The 20,139-nt window shown below is 42.6% G+C and overlaps 2 long non-coding RNA genes across 2 annotated transcripts in view; one reads left to right on the top strand and one right to left on the bottom strand.

The window, feature by feature from the left end:
- The window catches only part of LOC310742613, a 510,016-nt gene extending 503,514 nt beyond the window's left edge, over nt 1-6,502 (top strand). Inside the window, exon 3 of the long non-coding RNA XR_014538611.1 lies at nt 6,129-6,502. This is a non-coding gene — a long non-coding RNA (uncharacterized lncRNA). The remainder of the gene's footprint in view (nt 1-6,128) is intronic.
- Nucleotides 1,979-12,482, bottom strand: LOC310742590. The gene is made up of 4 exons (XR_014538590.1): nt 12,435-12,482; nt 11,136-11,237; nt 3,749-3,975; nt 1,979-2,046 (listed from the first exon to the last, which is right to left on the bottom strand). It is a non-coding gene; the product is annotated as an uncharacterized lncRNA (long non-coding RNA).
- Between the last annotated feature and the right edge of the window lie 7,657 nt (nt 12,483-20,139).

Genomic DNA, 20,139 nt, shown 5'->3' with positions numbered 1-20,139 from the left:
GAAAGCTACAGAGTTCACATTACCTTATTTGTAGTAGCATTAATTCCAGATTCCCACTTATTTGAAAGGCTTGGCAAGTGTAATTTTGTCATTTCAAGATAATAAAGCAGTCAAAGGTTGGGAAATGGTACATTTTAGTTCACAGGGGCACAGTCTTAAAATTAATAGTCATTATGTCATGTTGCTGCTCCCCCCCCCTTTTTGAATAGGAGTTGAAACTGTGGGGAAGTATTGTAAAACGTTCCAAACTGGAAGGCAAGAAGAAAAGTCATTGGTGATTCAGTTATTTCCTACTGAACGAGAAGAAAAGAAAGCATACATTTCACCATTTTGATGAACGGCAGTCGACAGGCCTCACAGTCTGCAGGATACAGGAAATCAAGGGCAGAATATGCATTGTGTATTCATCACTCATTGTCCATTAAAATGTTAAATAATATTGCAGTGCTTCAGAATGCCTAGCACACATGAAAGGTATTGTCTTTGGACTTAATCACACTCAGTACAAATCTTTCCTCTCAGGGGGGAGATGGGGCTTAAATTGCAATGTAAAACAAATTTCCTGTAGCTTATCAGGAAAGGATACAAAGAGCCATATAAAGGTCAGTCAGTGGGCTCTTTGATGTGGAATGATAACAGAGGCAGAGAAGCTCACATGAAAAGAAAAATCCCCACAGGCAGGGAGAGGATCCTGGAAGGATGACGTCAAGTTCAAGTTCATACTGGCAAGGTGGGCATGTGTGCTCACACATATGTAAACCCTCGCAATAAAAAGAACCTCTCATTTGGTAGTGTGCTATCCCCCACTACTGCACATGCTGCTCATATTTTAGCTCTGTCCCCAGGCCCATAGTGAGGAAGCCTAAGGGTGCAAGAGATTGGGGACAAGAGAATTAATGGGAAACACCAATTAGTTACACATTAAATAGGCTTACGTTTATTAATAGGGTGACCCCATGGGAATCTCAGTTGGGATGAGCATCTTGGGATGCTTCAGTCGGCTGATTCCTGTTTCAGCCAGGCTCAACTGGCGTTAAGTACCCAAATAAATATCCTAACTAAAAATACTTCAAAAAGCAACACGAGAGCTGAAACTTCAGATAAGGAAAGTGGAATCACCCTGAGGGCCCGAAGATATCTCTATGAACCTTTCCCTGGGCAGAGAGCCCAAGAGGATGTGTGAATACAGCCTAGCAATACAATACACTGATTGTGCTCTCTATGTTGCATGCCACCCCAATCTCTGAGTGGTTTGAGATTTCAGGGGTTGCAGGAGCTTACCCTTACCCACGGTGTCTGTTTCCTTTGCAATGAGGTACAGCGGAGACAGTAGTGTCTTTATTATATGTGGTCTATTTACACATATCTACAGCCTAGAGCCTATGATGGAAGGGTTCACAGCACTAACACCCCAAGTGGGTCTTGCTTCTCACATGGCTATAGCCTTGGATTCCAACAGAAACCAGGCATAGCTCTGTCTCCCAGATGCCCAGCCTGCAGCTGGCCAGCTTCCAGCTTCTAGCTCACATAACCTCAACTCTGGCCTTTGTCCTGCTACCAGCAAGTTGAGAGCACAGAGCCACTTCCTTTGTTGCCTTAGTGGCCCACACTTAGTGGGTCATCACCTCACCAGGAAGCTAGGCTGGTTATTCCAGGAATTGAATCCATGGTGGATTCAGGAATTAGAAGGGGATTCAAGCATGCAGCCTACCACTGCCCCTCCTAACATAGCAATAGCAATAGCAATCATACAGGAACTGAAAGATTGCTTTTGCTGCAGCGTGGACTGGCATAAAATAAGAAATGGAATAATTTGTTTTTGCCTTACACTGACCCTAGAAGCATTCCCATCAGATATAATATAGTATAGTAATTTTTAAAATCACCACCTCAAAATCCACATCCAATTATAACTGGAAAAACAATGCTCTTGTTAATATTTTAAGGGCTGATTGTAGCTTTTATTTTTAATTAATTTTTTTGCTACAATGTTTGTCACATCACTGCTTCAGTCGAGGAGGAGTGAATCTGGGGGTCTCATAAATTCTGTGAAAACACAAAAATGTGTTGATTAAATCTCTTGTACAGCTTCCCTTGGGAATAAGGGACATTTTCTTTCCTTTTTCTCTCTCCTCCCCCCCACCCCCCGAAATGTCTAATCTTCCTTGTGCCTAGAATATTTCTTTATGGGTAAAGAAGCAATTGCTAAATGGCAGATTCCATTTCAAGACATTAGAAACAGTGCTGACATTGGCAGTTGCTTACAGCAAAATCAGGGACCCAGTGCCAACTAAGGACAGGCTTTCCACTTAAACCACAGGGGTTTGCAATTTCTTTTTGACTATTCAGCTGGAACACTTGGAAAACCACCACTGCCTCCTCCATATCCCTTTCCCCCAAAAGAAAACAAAGTGGGAAAATAAAGCGGAATGGTCTCCCTTTGAGGTGGTGGATTCTCCTTCCTTGGAGATTTTAAAGCAGAAGTTGGATGGCCGTCTGTCATGGATGCTTAAGCTGAGGTTCCTGCATTGCAGGGCCTAGTACTAGATGAACCTGGGGGGAGGGCACCTTCAAACTCTACAATTCTATGATTATATGGCTTGTGATAGTGCCACAGCTGACTGGTACAACACCTGCTTTCTACACAGAAGGCTCCAGGTTCCCACATCTCCAGGTAGGGCTAGAAAAAGTCCCCTCTCTGAAACACTGGAGGGCTGCTGCCTGCCAGTGTGGTTGGTATGGCTCAGCATAAGGCAGCTGTATATGTTCATCAACCGAGGAACAAGAAGAGGAAGGGCCAGGAAAGGAAGAAGAGGAGGCAGTGCTGGGCATGTATCTGCTAGCTTCTTTTCTGGCACATGCAGAATACCTCAATAAATATCCACTTTAGTCTTGTGCTTGGGACACCCTTGGGATTCTGATGGACATACAAAAATGTTAACAAAGTTCAATCATCTGCAATTGTTTTGGACAGACACCCTGACGCTGAAAGGGTTGACAATCCAGCTGAAGTTTGCCATAATAAGTCCTATAGGAACAAATTAAGTTGCGACAAACTTGTTTTGTTGTGTTCAAAGAGTCTGACAGCACAATCCTAAATATGTTCACTCAGAGATGAGTCCCCTAGGGTTATATCCAAATGCTGGTTCTAGTCAGAGTAGACCCATTGAAATCAGCGGTCATGGTAAACTTAAGTCCATTGATTTCAATGGGTTTACTTTGCGTGGAACTCACTTGGAACCAACTCACAGCATTCAATGAGACTTACTGTCTAGTAAGTGCAGTTTCTCGTTAGTGTGCCTTGGTTATGATTAATCAACATTGGATCAGGGCCATAGTAGCCTGGCCATTCAGGAATATGCTCCCTAGAAAGACTAGGTAGTGGTTTCCATTAATGTTATACTGTTAAGCAGCTTGATGGAAAACAAATACAGTTATATTTTCATCCCCCGCGGATAAAATAGAAGTTATCATCAATTAGGTTTTCACAGCTCCTGCTAAGTTGCTTATGGCTACTTCGAAGCACACATTTATTTTATAATTAAATTACACAAATGTCTGCTCTCCTACCTAGATTAACTAAATATAGAGAATATAGTTTCATATTGATTTCTGCTTTATAAAGTTCTTGTAACTTTTGTAATTGCATCTAATTTTAAGGTGGGGGATGAGGGGGAGGGAACTTCTCAAGTAGCTAATTCCCCTGCTGATCAATGGAGTTTAACTTTGCATGAGCAAAGATGCTCACCATATGTTGAGATGAGTTGTAGCTGAATGCAGAGCCCTCAATCCTCCTTCCTGTCACAAGTTAGTTTTTCTCCTTTGATTTCCTTGGCACTTCCTCTCTTCATCCCTCCTTTCCTAATTGTACTCTATTGCCTCTTCCCTATCCATGGAGGTCTGCCTTGTGCTGCAATTCCAGGTGGCATGTCATCTCACCTAGCTTGCTGGTCATGTCAGGCCTCCTGGGGCCTCCTGTGGTTGGGGAGAAGACAAAGCAGCCTAGGTGATGCATTCCCCCCATATACAGACAACCCTCTCTTTACATGTGGAGAGTGTAAAATTTCATATAATCAGAACATCCATTGAGAAAGCCTGCAAACACTCTGTTCTGTCTCGTTCCACCCCTTTTTGTGACATTTTAACGATGTTTCTGGGTCACTTCCGGGTTTGGCACAAAGTGCACATGTGCGGTTGCACACATATTGGATGTGCCTAAAATGGTCGCTAACTGTATAGCATGTATCATAATGGAATGTTCTCACAGACTTTCTGGACTGACTAATTGGGAACTTCTCCTTCATGGATTACTGCCTTGGCGTGGCAAAGGGGGTTGAATAACTCAGAAAAGCTATGAGCTGTGCTGTGCAGGGCCACCCAAGACGGACAGGTCATAGTGGAGAGTTTTGACCAAATGTGATCCACCTGGAGCAGGAACCAGCATGCCACTCCAGTATCCCTGCCAAGAAAGCTCCATGGACAAAGACAACAGACATATAAAAGTTATGACGCTGGAAGATGAGCCCCTCAGGTTGGAAGGCATCCAACATGCTACTGAGGAAAGTGGAGGACAAGTACAAGTAGATTCAGAGCTGATGAAGCGGCTGGGCCAAAGCTGAAAGATCGCTCAGTTGTGGATATGCCTGGAAGCGAAAGGAAAGTCCAATGCTGTAAAGAAAAATATTGCATAGGAACCTGGAATGCAAGAACCATGAACCTTGGTAAGCTGGATGTGGTCAAAAATGAGATGGCAAGAATAAATATTGACATCCTGGGCATCAGTGAACTAAAATGGATGAGAATGGGTGAATTCAGTTTGGATGACTATCATATCTACTACTGTGGGCAAGAATCCCGTAAAAGAAATGGAGTGGCCCTCATAGTCAACAAAAGAGTGGTGAAAGCTGTACTGGGATGCAATACTCAAAAATGATAGAATGATCTCAATATGAATCCAAGGCAGACCTTTGAACATCACAGTAATCCAAGTTTATGCACCAACTACCAGTGCTGAAGAAACTGAAATTGATCAATTCTATGAAGACGTACAACACCTTCAAGAAATGACACCAAAGAAGGATGTTCTTTGCATTATAGGGGATTGGAATGCTAAAGTAGGGAGTCAAAAGATAAAAGGAAAAACTGGCAAGTATGGCCTTGGAGTTCAAAACGAAGCAGGGCAAAGGCTAATAGAGTTCTGTCAAGAGAACAAGCTGGTCATCACAAACACTCATTTCCAACAACACAAGAGATGACTCTACACATGGACATCACCAGATGGGCAGCATCAAAATCAGATTGATTTCTCATCTGTCTGCTGAGAAATCTCTATGTGGGACAAGAAGCTACAGTTAGAACTGGATATGGAACAACTGATTGGTTCAAAATTGGGAAAGGGGTACAACAAGGCTGTATATTGTCTCCCTGTTTATTTAACTTATATGCAGAATTCATCATGCGAAAGGCTGGGCTGGATGAATCTCAGGCCGGAAGATTGCCAGAAGAAATATCAACAACCTCAGATATGCAGATGACACAACTTTGGTTTTTTTTTTATAATAGATTTTTATTGGTTTTACAACATATATTAAAACACAAAACAACTAACAATTAACAACATAACACATAAACAAACAAACATGTAAACACATATAATTTCTTAACCTCTCTTTCGAAACCTTGTTTCAACGACTTCCCCATACCTCCCTTTTCTGCATCCCTGTTTTAAATTTTCCCAGCAACCCCTAATTTCAATACTTGTAATTCAGTTTCTAATCTTTTTCCTCTTACCAAATTATTTATCACTGCAATTCTGTTTTACATTACCCATGACATTTTAGCACTCATTAATTTTACAACAGTTCTTAAGATAAACTTTAAATTTCTTCCAATCTTCTTCCACCGTCTCTTTCCCTTGGTCACGGATTCTGCCAGTCATCTCAGCCAGTCCCATATAATCAATCACTTTCGTCTGCCACTCTTCCAGCGTGGGTAGTTCTTGTGTCTTCCAATACTTTGCTAAAAGAACTCTTGCTGCTGTTGTAGCATACATAAAAAACGTCCTATCTTTCCTTGACACCAATTGGCCCACCAAGCCCAGGAGGAAGGCCTCTGGTTTCTTATGAAAGGTACATTTAAGTACCTTCTTAATTTCATTATAGATCATTTCCCAGAAGGCCTTGATCCTTGGGCACGTCCACCAAAGGTGGTAGAAAGTACCTTCAGCTTCCTCACATTTCCAGCATTTATTATTGGGCGTATGATAAATTTTTGCAAGCTTGACTGGGGTCATGTACCACCTATACATCATTTTCATAATGTTCTCTCTTAAGGCATTACATGCCGTGAACTTTATACCGGTAGTCCATAACTGTTCCCAGTCAGCAAACATGATGTCATGACCAATGTCTTGTGCCCATTTAATCATGGCTGATTTAACCGTCTCATCCTGTGTATTCCATTTCAACAGCAAGTTATACATTCTTGACAAATTCTTAGTATTGGGTTCCAACAAATTCTTAGTATGGTTTCTAATTTTGACCTCTCCACCTGGAAACCAATTTTCCTGTCCTGTTTGAAAACTTCATTTATTTGGTAATAATGAAGCCAATCTCTTACTTTTGACTTCAATTTCTCATAACTCTGCAATTTCACTTTTCCCTCCTCTTGTCCTATAATTTCCCAATATTTTGGCCATTTTGATTCCATATTAAGTTTTTTCACTTCCTTAGCTTCCATTGGTGACAACCACCTAGGGGTTTTGTTTTCCAACAAATCTTTATACCGAATCCAAACATTATATAGTGCTTTCCTGACAATATGGTTTTTGAAACCTTGGTGAATTTTAACCTTGTCATACCATATATATGCATGCCAGCCAAACCTGTTATTGAACCCTTCCAAATCCAAAATGTCTGTGTTTTCAAGAAGCAGCCAGTTTTTCAGCCAGCAAAAAGCCGCTGATTCATAATACAATTTTAAGTCCGGCAGGGCAAACCCCCCTCTTTCTTTTGCATCAGTTAGTATCTTAAATTTTATTCTGGGCTTTTTGCCCTGCCAGACAAATCTAGATATGTCTTTCTGCCACCTCTTGAAACAATCCATTTTATCCAGCAGATGACACAACTTTGATGGCAGAAAGTGAGGAGGAATTAAAGAACCTTTTAATGAAGGTGAAAGAGGAGAGCGCAAAATATGGTCCGAAGCTCAACATCAAAACAACTAAGATCATGACCACTGGTCCCATCACCTCCTGGCAAATAGAAGGGGAAGAAATGGAGGCAGTGAGAGATTTTACTTTCTTGGGTTCCATGATCACTACAGATGGTGACAGCACTCACGAAATTAAAAGATGCCTGCTTCTTGGGAGAAAAGCAATGACAAACCTAGACAGCATCTTAAAAAGCAGAGACATCACCTTGCCAACAAAGGTCCGTATAGTTAAAACTATGGTTTCCCCAGTAATGATGTTTGGAAGTGAGAGCTGGACCATCAAGAAGGCTGATCGCCGAAGAATTGATGCTTTTGAATTATGGTGCTGGAGGAGACTCTTGAGAGTCCCATGGACTGCAAGAAGATCAAACCTCTCCATTATTAAGGAAATCAGCCCTGAGTGCTCACTGGAAGGACAGATCCTGAGGCTGAGGCTCCAATACTTTGGCTACCACATGAGAAGAGAAAGACCCTGATGCTGGGAAAGATTGAAAGCCACAAGGAGAAGGGGACGACAGAGGATGAGATGGTTTCTACCAACATGAGTTTGAACAAACTGTGGGAGGCAGTGGAAGACAGGAACTTTTGAACCTCTGTACTGAACTCCAGTGGGAATTTTCTTCCAGAATGTTATTGTTGTTGTTGTTGTTGTTGTTGTTAAAGGTAAAGGTACCCCTGCCCGTGCAGGCCAGTCGTGTCCGACTCTAGGGTTGTGCGCTCATCTCACTTAAGAGGCCGGGAGCCAGCGCTGTCCACAGACACTTCCGGGTCACGTGGCTAGCGTGATGAAGCTGCTCTGGCGAGCCTGCACCAGCACAGCACAGCACACAGAAACGCCGTTTACCTTCCCGCTATAAAGCGGTACCTATTTATCTACTTGCACTTAGGGGTGCTTTCGAACTGCTAGGTGGGCAGGAGCTGGGACCAAAAGACGGGAGCTCACCCTGCCGCGGGGATTCGAACCGCCGACCGTACGATCGGCAAGTCCTAGGCACTGAGGTTTTACCCACAGTGCCACCCGCGTCACATTATTATTATTACTACTACTACTATTGATATAAGAATTAAAGACTCACACCCTGTGTAATGCAGGGGTAAGCACCACAATGCTCTCCTGATGTTGCTAGACTACAACACCCATTGCCTATGAAAACTGGCTTTGCACCATGTTGAAGATCATAGGAGCTGCCATTTAAAGAAAACAAACAAAACCAAGAGGTCTTGTGTGGGTGACTGAGTGCCCTTGGTTTGCTCCTGGACAGAATTGCTTTCTGAATTGTTGTCCTTTAATCCAGCCCTAGTCCTATGCTTTTCAAGAAGTTTTCTGAGTTGTGTTGTTGCTCATGTCTGTTAATCCAGTCCAATTCCTATGCTGTTGAAGGAGTTTTCAAAATTTTACCTGGTGCTGCTGCACTTTCTATTTTGCTGCTGTGTTTTCTAGTTTCTGTAGGCTAGACTCTAGCAAAGAAATAAATAAATTAAAATGACCACCAGCAGCTGCCACAGTCTGAAAAACCCAAGATCTTATCGTTGACAGCTAATCAATGAGCAACAAATGAGAAGTAATAATGCCCGACTTGAGAAATACTGTTTGTATTCCTAGCCTGAAGCCAGGGCTTACCAATATGTTAAGATCAATCACCCTTCCTTTTCAGACTGAACTTAAATCCAAACAATCAAACCTACTAATGCAATATATGCAGAGCACCCTCCCGCCTTCAAGCCAGTGTACAAAGCAGAATAAAGCTGTAGCAGGATGAAGTAGAACAGATTTAGAACAGTGCCAAGGGTTGCTTCCAGGTGCATTCATTGTGATTTGTTTGTGCAAAGTTTTCAGGGAGGTTAGATGACGTCAGCTCTTTACTGAGCACCCCTTCAGGTTTCTTTGTGGGGAGGTTAGATGATGTTGCATCAAATGTGAGAGATTTTTCCGGCCACTTTCCTTATTGGAAAAAGGCCATGTTTGGGGAGAAACAGGTTTGTTGCACAAGGATGCCAAATCAACTTTAATTGTGCAACCTGAATTTGCCAGCATAGGATCGAATCCCACCCAAAAATTAGCAACAGTCCTTTGGGCTGCCTGTTTACTGCCAATGGCTCTGTCACTACAGTGACTCCAGATGGAAGCAAGGGATTTTAAGCAAAAGTAACGAATGTTCTTTAATTGATGGCTGTGTGTGTTCCCTGAATGGGATCTGCCAGCAGGCTATGTGTGAGAAACAGCAAGTTTTGCAGTTGGAATGGGCTGGGATTGAGGAGTGATTTAGCCAGGTCATTTTAGACAGAGACAAACTTTGGTCTTCCAAATTTCAATGGTGCCCCGTCTGAGGCCAACATTTGGCATCTCAAATTCTCTTCTGCCCAGTTCACTACATCTTAGTTACAACACCCTGTGGCATTCCCTAGCTTGGTGTCCAGTATGGCAGAACCATAGGGACGTGGGTGACACTGTGGCCTAAACCACTGAGCTTCTTGGGCTTGCTGATAGGAAGGTTGGCGGTTCAAATCCATGTGATGGAGTGAGCTCCCGTGGCTCTGTCCCAGCTTCTGCCAACCTAGTGGTTTGAAAGCACGCCAGTGCAAGTAAATAGGTACTGTGGCGGCGGGAAGGTAAATGGTGTTTCCATGTGCTCTGGCTTCCACCATGGTGCTCCAGAAGTGGTTTAGTCATGCTGGCCACATGACCCGGAATGATGTCTGTGGACAAACGCCTGCTCCCTCAGCCTGAAAGTGAAATGAGCGCTGCAACCCCAGAGTCGCCTTTGACTGAACTTAACCATCCAGGGGTCCTTTACCTTTACCTTATGGCAGAACCAGCCGTGCTGCCCCAAATCCACCTCTGTTTTAGATTCTAGTCTTAATGGCCTTGCATTAAAGTGTATATTACTTCATTGACTTCAAAAATGCTAGCCCTTCTCTGTCACTGAGCTACAGCCACTGATAAATTTCTTACAGCCAGCTCCAGGTCTTATAATAAACATAAGAAAAGAGGGGGTTGTTTGGAGGATTTGCAGCACGTAGTATTTTCACTTTTTTATATAATATACAGTGAATATATAGTAGCATATATGTAAGTAGCATATATATAGTATTAGCATATATATAGTATTAGCACATGTGTAGTTTTATATAATTTACAATATTTATATGATTTTAGGTATTTTTATAGACATGCATTAGGTATGTCTAAGAATGTACAGTTGAAATGCAGGAATTCCTTTTGGAAACTAGTAACTAAAATTTATATTTTTGGAGGGGAAGGGAAAATAAAAAATTCAGAATCCAGTGTTAATATTATTATTTTTACATTTATCTTCTAGTGAAAAAAGAATGGGCTATGCAAAGCAGTGTTACTTTCAAGGGCATATATGGATCTAGTTCTCAGTGCTTTAGTGTAAAAAGTTTCCACATTAAGGCTGTAATTGTAACACTTACCAAGGAGTAAGTCCCAATGAATTAAAATTAAATTTACTTCAGGATATACATGTAAAGTATTGCATTGCAATTGCAGATCCATGTTGATGATCATATCTGTTAAACGTTAATTGCTGAAAGGCTTTTGGATAGATTGAGAGGCAAAAGTGGAGAAGTGTCATCACATTCTCCCTAGGTTAGATATATGCCATCTTGCAGGTTTGATGCTTCAGAGACCAGTTCAAGGAGAACATTTGCCATATGGCCGGCAGATCCATCTGGTGGAGGAGCTGTTGATAGGGCATAACTCACTGAGGTGGCATAACTTATTGATGTGACATAATTCACTATCCATGTCATACAGGAAATCAGAACAGTGCCTTGAAAGTAGTTTCTGTGTTTGTTTCCAAAGGACAAAAAGGAGAGTAAATCCATCTCCAAATCAATATTTGAGAATTATAAATTTATGATTGGTGTAATGTGTGTTTTCACTGGATGTTGCCACTGACCTTTTGACTCTGTGGGACTCCTATCGACTCTGCATTTGAAGCGTTCCTGCTTGAGGAATGGCTTTTTTGTAATTGTTCTCCCTGCACAACCTTGTTCTGTTACTAATCACAATTACTCAAATTAATTAGGATATAAACACACCTAGAAGGACTGTAAAACCACATTTATGACTGTAATATAAAACAAGACATTTGCCAATGCTAATTGAAATGATAAAATAGTTTATAGGATATGCAGATCTTCTCAAGTCATCCCTCCCTGCCTTCATGTAATGGTACAGTAAATGCTTACTTTTCTTGATATGATTATAGTTTTAAACAATAAAAAGGGGGGAAATTCCATTATCTTATGTCAAGCAAACCTCTAGAGAAGATAAAAGCACAGTTAATAAACAGGGTTTCTTCTCAATAGCAATCGCTCTATAACGGAAAATTCACTTTCTAACCTTCTAGCCCAGAATGTTAATCAGTTAATCAGTTCTCTTTCCATAATAATGGCTTAAAGCAGTTCCCTCCCTTTAGTGTAAAGGTGAATTCAAGGATTCTCTATGGATGAAAAGTCAGTGGTGGGTGGATAGAGGAAGCAATTTGCTTGTTATGTGCTTCCCACTTTCCCGATTAGTAAGAAGTTCCAGGGACAGTGCTACAGGGTTAGTTTCTTTTAGATGAAAAAGCTCTGGAGACTCGTGGTGCCTTTTAAATATTTGTTTTATTTATGACTCTTCGAACAGAACATAGTGGAAGCAAATAAACTCTCTTACAGCAGGTCTCCAGACAACCACCTATACAGTCTCCTAAGACTGTGGCCCTTCTTCTAGCTAGAATAATCAGCTGATAATCTCAAAACAACTGACTGATGTTTCTACTGTCTCACTATCTCCACTCAATGGAGAAGGATGTGGCTTTCAGCATCTCAGCCAAAGTATTCAAGAGAGATCCCCAGTTATTAAGAAATCATCTCCTGTTAGTCTGTTCATTTAAATTCATTTATTTAATGCTTTTTTAACCCCACCTTTTATAGTAGGTGTAACTACTACTACTACTACTACTACTACTACTCTTAAATGGAAACTTAAAGTCAACCCCCAAACTGTCCAAAGCCTGAGTTCTTGAACATGGCACATCTAATCTAGTTTCTGCTGATAAAACATCACCATCCTGAAACGGAAAGGAACTGTTGGCCAGCAGCTGAAACAACAGTCAGGCAAAGGCTTATGGGGTTTGTGCAGCCATGTTTTAACTGCAAGAAAGTTTCCCTGGTCCCAAAGTTTCCCTTCTATAAGTAGCAAGTAAGTTTACCTGGTTATTGAAAAAGAACAGATGCTCAGAGTAGCTTGTTTAACCTCAGTAAATACCTCAATGGGATATTAATAAAAACTGTTGATTCATAGAATCATAGAATCATAGAATCATAGAATCATAGAGTTGGAAGAGACCACAAGGGCCATCGAGTCCAACCCCCTGCCAGGCAGGAAAACACCATCAGAGCACTCCTGACATATGGTTGTCAAGCCTCTGCTTAAAGACCTCCAAAGAAGGAGACTCCACCACACTCCTTGGCAGCAAATTCCACTGTCGAACAGCTCTTACTGTCAGGAAGTTCTTCCTAATGTTTAGGTGGAATCTTCTTTCTTGTAGTTTGGATCCATTGCTCCGTGTCCGCTTCTCTGGAGCAGCAGAAAACAACCTTTCTCCCTCCTCTATGTGACATCCTTTTATATATTTGAACATGGCTATCATATCACCCCTTAACCTCCTCTTCTCCAGGCTAAACATGCCCAGCTCCCTTAGCCGTTCCTCATAAGGCATCGTTTCCAGGCCTTTGACCATTTTGGTTGCCCTCCTCTGGACACGTTCCAGTTTGTCAGTGTCCTTCTTGAACTGTGGTGCCCAGAACTGGACACAGTACTCCAGGTGAGGTCTGACCAGAGCAGAATACAGTGGCACTATTACTTCCCTTGATCTAGATGCTATACTCCTATTGATGCAGCCCAGAATTGCATTGGCTTTTTTAGCTGCCGCGTCACACTGTTGGCTCATGTCAAGTTTGTGGTCAACCAAGACTCCTAGATCCTTTTCACATGTACTGCTCTCAAGCCAGGTGTCACCCATCTTGTATTTGTGCCTCTCATTTTTTTTGCCCAGGTGCAATACTTTACATTTCTCCCTGTTAAAATTCATCTTGTTTGTTTTGGCCCAGTTCTCTAATCTGTCAAGGTCGTTTTGAAGTGTGATCCTGTCCTCTGGGGTGTTAGCCACCCCTCCCAGTTTGGTGTCATCTGCAAATTTGATCAGGATGCCCTTGAGTCCATCATCCAAGTCGTTGATAAAGATGTTGAATAAGACCGGGCCCAAGACAGAACCCTGTGGCACCCCACTAGTCACTCTTCTCCAGGATGAAGAGGAACCATTGATGAGCACCCTTTGGGTTCGGTCAGTCAGCCAGTTACAAATCCACTGAGTGGTAGCATAGTCAAGACCGCATTTTACCAGCTTCTTTACAAGAATATCATGGGGCACCTTGTCAAATGCCTTGCTGAAATCAAGGTAGGCTACATCCACTGCGTTCCCTTCATCTACCAGGCTTGTAATTCTGTCAAAAAACGAGATCAGGTTCGTCTGACATGACTTATTTTTCAGAAATCCATGCTGACTATTGGTGATCACAGCATTCCTTTCTAGGTGCTCACAGACTGTTTGCTTAATGATCTGCTCCAGAATCTTCCCTGGTATTGATGTCAGACTGACTGGGCGGTAATTATTTGGGTCCTCTCTTTTCCCCTTTTTGAAAATAGGGACAACATTTGCCCTCCTCCAGTCTGCCGGGACTTCGCCTGTTCTCCAGGAATTCTCAAAGATGACTGCCAGTGGTTCTGAAATCACATCTGCCAGTTCTTTTAATACTCTTGGATGCAGTTCATCTGGCCCTGGAGACTTGAATACATCTAGACTAGCCAAGTATTCTTGTACTATCTCCTTAGTTATTCTGGGCTGTGTTTCCTCTGCTGAATCATTTGCTCCAAATTCTTCAGGTCGGGCATTGTTTTCTTTATCGGAGAAGACTGAGGCAAAGAAGGCATTGAGGAGTTCAGCCCTTTCTGTGTCCCCTGTTTGCATTTCACCATCTTCTCCTCTGAGTGACCCCACTGTTTCTTTGTTCTTCCTTTTGCTACGAACATACCCATAAAAGCCTTTTTTGTTGCTTTTAACCTCTCTAGCAAGCCTGAGTTCATTCTGTGCTTTAGCTTTTCTGACTTTGTGTCTACACGTGCTGGCTATTTGTTTGAATTCCTCTTTGGTGGTTTCCCCCCTTTTCCATTTTTTGTACACATCCTTTTTTAATCTTAACTCAGTTAAAAGTTCTTTAGATAGCCACCCTGGCTTCTTTAGGCACCTTCCATGTTTCCGTCTCATTGGTATTGCCTGAAGTTGTGCTTTTACTATCTCCCTCTTAACAAACTCCCAGCCATCATGAACTCCCTTTCCTTTTAGTATTACTGTCCATGGGATCTCACCCAGCACTTCCCTAAGTTTTATGAAGTCGGCTTTCTTAAAGTCGAGAAATTGTGTCCTAGTATGCTTGGCTGCTCCTTTCCGCTGTATAGTAAACTTCAGAAGAGCATGATCACTCGCGCCTAATGATCCTTCCACTTCTACCCCACTAACCAGGTCATCAACATTGGTTAGGACCAGATCTAAAATGGCTGTTCCTCTTGTTGCTTCTCCCACTTTCTGGACAATGAAGTTGTCTGCAAGGCCAGTGAGGAATCTGTTTGACCTTATGCTCTTGGCTGAGTTTGACATCCAACAAATATCCGGGTAATTGAAGTCCCCCATTACTACTATCTCCCTTCCTTTTGCATGCTTGGCCATCTGTTCCAGGAAGGCATCATCTATGTCCTCCGTTTGGCTTGGGGATCTATAGTAAACTCCCACAATGAGGTCTCTGTTATTCTTCTCTCCCTTAATTTTGACCCAAATGCTCTCACTTTGGCTTTGAGGTTCTAAATCTTGGATCTCTTCACAGGTATACACATCCCTGACATATAACGCCACTCCTCCTCCTTTCTTGTCTGGTCTGTTTCTCTGAAATAGATTGTATCCCTCCATTATTACATTCCAATCGTGGGACTTATCCCACCAGGTTTCAGTGATTCCTATTATGTCATATTTAGTTTGCTGCACCAAGAGCTCAAGCTCATCTTGTTTATTTCCCATGCTTTGCGCATTAGTGTACAGACATTGAAGTCCATTAATCATTCCCCCATGTCTCTTATTTAAGGATTTTTTCCTCCCACCACTAGGTCTGCGTGCTGTTTGCTCCATTCGGTCTATGACATTTGGATGATCATCTTCATCAATTGATAGACTCCTACCTTCAGGACCACTGTCTCCCTCCCCCACATTAGTCAGTTTAAAGCCCTCCTGATGAGGTTTCTGAGATTTTTTGCAAAAACATTCCTCCCAACCATTGTGAGGTGCAGCCCATCGCTTGCCAGAAGTCCATCTTCAAGAAACTGCATTCCGTGATCTAAGAATCCAAACCGTTCCTGTTTACACCATTTGCGAAGCCAGTTGTTCACTTCCACTATTTTTCCCTCTCTCCCTGGGCCACGTCGTTCAACTGGGAGGACAGATGAGATGACAATTTGTGCATTTAATTGCTTCAATTTCCTGCCCAGAGCCTCGTAATCTCTTTTGATCTTCTGGAGGCTATTGCTTGCAGTGTCATTGGTTCCCACATGAACCAAGAGGAAGGGGTATTTGTCAGTGGGTTTTATGATTCCTTGCAGTCGTTCAGTTACATCTTGGATCTTAGCCCCGGGGAGACAGCACACTTCCCGAGACATCTTGTCAGGCCCACAGATAACTGCTTCTGTTCCCCTCAGTAGGGAATCCCCTATCACCACTACACGCCTCCTCTTAGGTCTGGTCGGGGTTCTTCCGTGAGCTGTCCATTCCAAGGTCACCTGCACATTCCCTGAGGACTGACTTTGCTGCTCGTCTTCATATACCTGATCGACTGTAATGAGGGAGAGATCCTCAAATGGAGTCTGCTCTTCGTCTTCCATGCTAGGGGAGAGGACCTCAAAGCGATTGTGTATTTCTAAACAATCCGAGCGAACCCTGGCCCTCCTACTTCTTTGAGTCACGTTTCTCCATATATCTGGCTCCTGTGTTGGTGAACTAGCCTCCTTCTCAGGGGAGTCCCCTGTCTCCTCCTTGGTGGAGACGGTGTGCTCTGTTGCTTCCAAAAAGAGCTCCAGCTCTCTAATTCTTTGGAGCGTAGCTACACGTTCCTCCAGTTGCTGGACTTTGTCTTTTAAGAGGGTAATCAACATGCAATTGCTGCACGTAAAGCTGCCTGCAACCTTTGGCAAGATGGCAAACATTGCGCAGGAACCACAGGCGACTGCAGCTGTTCCCTCACCCTCCATCTTGAGAACGTGTCGTTGGGGCTGACTACAGCGGTCCTCCATGATAAAAAGCGTGAAGACAGGACAAATAAATCCCCCCAAAAAACCTAGGTCTCCCCCAACAAACGTTTAAGACTAGCTCCCCTAAATCTAAAAGATGGATCAAACTGCGCGCGCCGCTAGGCGCGTGCCGCTGCCCTACAAGCTCTGATAAGCTCCTCCCACAGCTAATCACCTACTTCAACAGAAGCCCTGCCCCCTCTGACCTTTGCACAGGGAGAGCAGCTAATCAGCCACAAGAAACACACACACAAGAAAACCCTTTTTCCTCCTTCTTCAGCTGCTGCCCTACAAGCTCTGATAAGCTCCTCCCACAGCTAATCACCTACTTCAACAGAAGCCCTGCCCCCTCTGACCTTTGCACAGGGAGAGCAGCTAATCAGCCACAAGAAACACACACACAAGAAAACCCTTTTTCCTCCTTCTTCAGCTGCTGCCCTACAAGCTCTGATAAGCTCCTCCCACAGCTAATCACCTACTTCAACAGAAGCCCTGCCCCCTCTGACCTTTGCACAGGGAGAGCAGCTAATCAGCCACAAGAAACACACACACAAGAAAACCCTTTTTCCTCCTTCTTCAGCTGCTGCCCTACAAGCTCTGATAAGCTCCTCCCACAGCTAATCCCCTTCTTCAACAGAAGCCCTGCCCCCTCTGACCTTTGCACAGGGAGAGCAGCTAATCAGCCACAAGAAACACACACACAAGAAAACCCTTTTTCCTCCTTCTTCAGCTGCTGCCCTACAAGCTCTGATAAGCTCCTCCCACAGCTAATCACCTACTTCAACAGAAGCCCTGCCCCCTCTGACCTTTGCACAGGGAGAGCACAGGGAGAGCAGCTAATCAGCCACAAGAAACACACACACAAGAAAACCCTTTTTCCTCCTTCTTCAGCTGCTGCCCTACAAGCTCTGATAAGCAATTCAAAGCATCCAAAGACATCCTAAGATGTGTAAAAGAAAGCAGGGACAACTCCTACTGGCATTGTATTGGCAAGGAGTTTTACAGGGCAGGATCCACCATACTAAAGGCTCAGTCCCTAATAAAGACTGCTATAACCCTAGGAGCGTTCTTGACCATCCAAAGTGCCTGATTAGAAAATCTCAGTGATTGAAGTGGAGCATAAGGAACCATGTAGTCTTAGGATCCTAGAATGAGGTAGCCCTTAAAGTACTTGTGGCCCACAAGAATTTACACAATAACCTTGAACTTGATCTGGTAGCAAATAAGCAACCTGTGTAGCTCTCTCAGGAGAGGACCAACATAGAATTGTAGAGTTGGCAATGCAGGAAACTCAGCTAGATCATACAAGGTCGGTTGGCCAGTCAACCTCTGCTTATAAAGCTCCAAGGAAGGAGAGTCCTTAGAGGGGTTTTTTAAAGCAGAGGTTAACCTGTTCCTGTGAGCAGTCTGTTGCTGCATCCTGTTGAAACAGATCATTTCCCTAATGGGTCTTCAAGAAGCTGGATCAAATCCAGAATTGATTTAACTTTTTCTCTTGGACCTGTCTACATAGGAACTGTGGACACTTGCAGGTCAGACTATGTGTCCTTCTAGAGGAAAGGGAATGTGAGTTGTGGACAACTGTGGGGTACGTAGAGCTTAGTTTGCCTTGAATTGGTCCATAGTTGCTAAACTTGCAACTAACTTGGTGAGCACATGTAGGTGACCATCTTTCTGTTTTCCTAAGGAATGTTCTGTAAATAATATTTCTGATTATTTGGAGAATTTTGTGTATGAAAACCTCCCTGAGAGGAAAAAAATCTCCAAGCATGTATATCATAATCGCTGTAGCAAAATGGCTGCATACCAAATATTGACTGGTGATAAAATTTAATTAGACTACAGTAATGTATACATTTTATAACCATTCTGCCGAGATGATCTAAGCTAGACTCCCCACCCCCCTCAGTAATGCATGTACCTATCCATTATCAGGGCTTGCAATCTACTGCCTTAAAGTCATTGGCAAAACTACCAGTTACTTCTTGAAGAATGTTTGCAGCTATTTGCATGGCTGGCGGATTTGAGATTTCATTGTGCTTAACGCTGGCTCAAACTATAACATTTTGCATAACAAGCAAAGAAGCCAGCCAATTTCCCTCAAAAGAGTAAATGCCAATACGTCTAACAATTACTGAGTTCAATATACTTGAAGTCTCTAAATTGGAACATGCTCCCTGGGCATCCAGATCCAAGGCCCCAACTAATCTTTTCTCACTAGGTAATATTCTTCTCTGAGAATCTTGCTGCAGTATTAAATAGCACAAATGGAATGCTGTTAGATTTACAGGATGCTTCTGTTCCTGCTGCTCTCAAATAAGCTTCACAGCAAGAAGATTTTCACTTTGCAGGTACATCCATGGTATTATAAGTCATTGGACAGAAAGCCACTGGGAACTTTTGTGCAATTGAAATGAGTGGGAAGTGAAATTGAGCAAGTGTCCACCTGTACTGTGGCCAAAACCCCTCTCATCTCAGGGAATCTTGCACAGAAGAAGTCTCATGGCTAATATGTGTTGCATTCTGCTGTGAAAACCCACAGAAGAAAAAGTTTCTGCAAAAGACAGCTAAATTGCATTTGTTGCAGTACAGTAAAGTACAGAGTGGTGCTATCAAAAAATCCTAGTAGATTTATGTGTGTCATATTCACCAACAGTTTGTTTTAATCAACAAACTATAGAATAGTATCTGATGAAGTTATATTCAAAGTCCATTGAATGTGAGTTAAATTAGTCATACTCTGAGTATGACCAAGTCTAATGCCAACCATAGTTCCAAATATGAGTATTGAGTTACATTTTGAGTTCCACCCTCTGATACTACTTATTTAATTAATATCTTCTGTTTCAGAATATGGTGCCCAGTTCAGTCCAAAATCACATTGTCTATGAGAAGAATAGCAGGCTTATACTATGGCATTGCTGAAATGCAGTTACAAATTCTAGCCAAATTTTATAATGGACCATTTTGAATCATTTTGTGATTCACATTCCTCTCTGTTCCTCCTTTACCTCTAAGAGCCCTTTGCTCCTCTTGTTCAAAGGGCACTACAAGGTTTTAAGATGCTGCTGCATGCCACCCCATTCTCTGATCACTGCAAGATTCCAGAGGCTTGTGTTTCCTTCTGGAAATGAGGCACTGTGGTGTCCCAATGTCAGTTGCTGAAAACTGTGTATAGCTGCCCTATGTGGAGAACTGTTGAGCGGATGCCAACTTTGCTGCCACATACACCCAGACAACATCATTATTGGCCCCAATACCATCAAACATACCATCTCAGGCTTATTTAATTGTTCATCTTCCAACATTATATATGCTATCAAATGCCAACAGTGCTCTTCAGCTCTCTATATTGGACAAACAGGACAAACCAAAGAATAAATGGGCATAAATCTGACATCAGGAATCATAAAACAGAGAAACAAGTAGGAGAACCCTTCAATTTCCCATGACATTCTATAAAGATGTTAAAGTAGCTGTCTTATTGCAAAAGAATTTTAGAAATACACTTGAAAGAGAAGTTGCTG

The sequence above is a fragment of the Podarcis filfolensis genome (assembly GCF_964270895.1).
Source record: "Podarcis filfolensis genome assembly, chromosome: 9".
Lineage (NCBI taxonomy): Eukaryota > Metazoa > Chordata > Lepidosauria > Squamata > Lacertidae > Podarcis > Podarcis filfolensis.
This window is presented reverse-complemented; position numbering and strand designations above follow the sequence as displayed.